This window comes from Pinus tabuliformis, chromosome 6 (genome assembly GCF_031772625.1).
Source record: "Pinus tabuliformis cultivar Carrire ecotype Pingquan chromosome 6, CPIR1, whole genome shotgun sequence".
Taxonomy (NCBI): domain Eukaryota; kingdom Viridiplantae; phylum Streptophyta; class Pinopsida; order Pinales; family Pinaceae; genus Pinus; species Pinus tabuliformis.
Genome location: NC_142292.1, coordinates 207,091,690 through 207,095,172, shown reverse-complemented (window position 1 = coordinate 207,095,172; position 3,483 = coordinate 207,091,690). Strand labels below are relative to the sequence as shown.

Sequence of the window (3,483 nt, the reverse complement as noted above, 5' to 3'; positions counted from 1 at the left end):
AGTTTAAGGAGGGTTCATTTTTTGGTTGACTTCATGGGTTTTGATTGGGATAACATCCTTGATAATTATAAGTCACTTAGGTTATCTCTTCAATCCAAAATTGCACTTGGATTGTAAGAAGCGTTTATACTCTTTACTTAGAAAATGCAAAGTATTAACCCACCATTAGTGCAATTCAAACAATCCTTTTGGTTTAATGAATCTTTTCAAAATTTGGATTCTCTTCTAACTATTTCAATCCCCATCTCATGCAACATTTTTATCAACCACCAATGCCTACATAACTTATTTACAATTTTCTATTATTTTCGTTATTGTAATGATAATAATTTAAACCCCTATGTAAATACAATGTTGTATACAAAACTTAAATTCATTATTAATCCATCTTTATTTATAAAAAAAACAATTACAAGTTGAATATAAATTAATAACACTGATATAGAATATAAAACCCAACTACTCAAAATATCCACTTACCCATTACGAAAACACTAACCCGCACTTTATCTTAAATATAGCTTCATATAAATTCAATGCTTGTATACCTGCACATTTTCAAAACACCATTTATGACTTCATTGAAATCCATTAGCTACGTTGACCAAGTCAATTGGACCACTTTCTTTCAATCATTGAGTCTTAAACCATTACTTTCCAGGTTCACCATTTAAATCAATGTTGAGATGGCCGAGTTGGTCTAAGGCGCCAGATTAAGGTTCTGGTCCGAAAGGGCGTGGGTTCAAATCCCACTCTCAACAAGTCTACTGTGTGAATTAGGGCCGCGCCCTTTTAGGGTCACGATAGTTTCCGGACCGCATTTTCTTAATGGTACCTCTTAAATTTTTTTTTATTTTTTTTTTCTGTTCTGCGATTCTTCGATCTACGCCGACAGCATTTACTCTCTGCTTTTCGTTAATGGTACCTCTTATTCCCATTAATTTTGTTCTGTTCTGCGAATCTTTCCATTAATTTTGTTCTGTTCTACGAATCTTTCCATTAATTTTGTTCGGTTCTGCGAATCTTCTCAGGAATTTTGCTCCATTCTGTTCTGCGAATCTTCCCAGAAATTTTGCTCCGTTCTGTACCGCGCTGCCTCTTGGCAGGCTGGTCCTACACAATTCAAACAATAATTTTATTTTTCAGGAAGAAAAAAACGGTGGTTATCATATTAATATGAAGTTCCAGTACATCACATCCAATATAACTGTCATGAACTTAATAAAAATCACTGAAAGTCTAGATCCTTTACATATAGTAGCAGGAATATCATCCCCTAATTATCTGAAGATATAAATTGTCTTTCCCTAATACACAAAAATATGCTCAAAAAACTACATGCAATTGGTCATAGATCAGACACTGTCAAGTAGACAAAATTAATATTCTGGATAAAACTCTTCCCAACCAAGAACCGGAAAAACATCAACCCTACTACATAGTTTACCATGGTAGCACACACCATTATCCAGTGGACAATGTCAACATTCAGCGAAATCTTGGTAAGAATCATTCTGAGGAAGTTCCAATCTACACGGTCATAAGCTTTGTTTAGATTTAATTTTAGCACCAAAGCTTCTTTCAGTGAATGCTCTTTTCGGAAATTGCAATCATATTTTTGATTTGCCTATTTCGAAGGCAACGAAACTGTTATACAGATATATCACCATAGATTAATTTTAAATACGATCTAATAAGTTAAGGGGATCAAATTTCTTCACGTGTAATTTTTTTTATGAGTCAACATTATTTAAATGTTTTGGATAATTATTTAATTCTTTTATTGTTTTTAGATTTTTTAGATTTTTTTATTTTTACCAAAATAACAAATTACAAATCATACTACAATGTAAAAATGAACCTCTAGTCTCAATAAACCAATTTCTCTTTTATTTAATTTTCAAATATCTTCCAAATCAGCTTGTAAATGATATTGCATAAAAAGATTAGGCGAAAGTCTCTAAAAGTTGTAAGTTGGGAAGACTTCGGAATAAAGGCTATGAAAGTTGAATTTATCGCCCTAACAACCTGCCGAGTTTGTCTAGATTCCTCTGCCATCAACAACAAATATTTATCCATAATGTCCAAAAAAAGTGTGAATATTTTTACCATCTACCCAACTGGTCCATGCCATTTGTCCTGTGAAAAAGATGGCAGGACCAAAGAAATTTCTTCCATCAGGATAGGTCAATCAACTGCCTCAATTGTTGAGATTTTTCGTTTTTGATAAAATGGGTAAAAATCTCAGTAGGTGACAACAATCTGATTTGGTTGCTATATTAGCTCGATTTTGTTTTGGAGAGAGTTAATGCATCCTATATTTGCTGAAAGAGGATTTATGAAGCAGTTAGATCCTCTTAGCTATAAAACAGGTGTCCATACGGATTGGGAAGTGAGCGTGAGAGTTTGTGAGGAATTGGATTATCTTGTAATCTCCTGTTTTGATAATAAGATTGTCAATGCCTATGTTTGGTGGACGTAGCCCAGAATGGTTGGGTGAACCTTGTAAAACTCCTGTGTCATTTGTGTGTTTGATTTTATACGCTGTTTGTCTCTGTCTTGTTTTTTAGCTGCGCACTGATTGCTCCAACAAGTGGTATCAGAGCGAGTTGGAGGCATTAAAACTATTGAGCAGACTGAAGGTTAAAGACATGGTGGCGATGGACATCTGCAGAGGTTAAAGGGTGGACCGATGCTGAATAGAAAGTTGTTTTGAATATGAACCCTGCGTATACCAGCGCGCTGACCAGAGAACGTTGCCGCAGCTCGTTTGAAACCAAATGAGCATTGTGTAGGCCGCATGTATAGGATTGCACTGCGTGGTTCTTAAATACTGTGCGTGTGGCTATGTATGCGTATGCGTGGCTATGAACTGCGCGCCCACAAATCGATAAGAAAACAGCGAACCGGAACTGGTGAATTAACTCGTTTGAAAAAGCGTTCAAGTTTAATCCACTCCACGTGCCTGCGTATGGGATTATACCATATGTGACTGCGTATTGTATTGATTGTTGATGCGTAATGAGCGCCGATCGAACTCCAGTTTGCTGAGCGTCTGTTAACACTTGCCCATACGGTTGCTGCGTATTGAGAATGCGCCGGTCGAACTCCCTTTTTGCTGAGCATTGAAACTGCTGCGTGGGATTGGACCTGCGTATGTGACAGCGCTAGATTGGACCTGCGCGGATAGGAGTTTGACACGTTTGCTGCGGTGGAGTAAACTTTGCGTGGACCTGCGTGTTGAAAACACATGCGTAAAGGATTATACCAAATGCCAGATGCGTATTTATGCTGCTGAATGATGAGTTTTGATTGGCGCGGAATTTCTTGAAACAATAGCGCCAACAAACAGAAAGGTGCGGATAAAGTTTTATTAAGTGTGCCAGTGCGCCAATATTCTATTTAGCGCGGATCCGAAGGGGTTAAACGTGCCATTTTTCATACTCTAAGCATTTTTGCTGCCGGCGCGGATTTGCTGGAGTG

General features: G+C 37.0%; 1 non-coding gene across 1 annotated transcript; it reads left to right on the top strand.

Moving 5' to 3' along the window:
* Window positions 1-680: 680 nt before the first annotated feature.
* Window positions 681-761, top strand: TRNAL-AAG (transfer RNA leucine (anticodon AAG)). The gene has a single exon. It is a non-coding gene; the product is annotated as a tRNA-Leu (tRNA).
* Window positions 762-3,483: the final 2,722 nt, after the last annotated feature.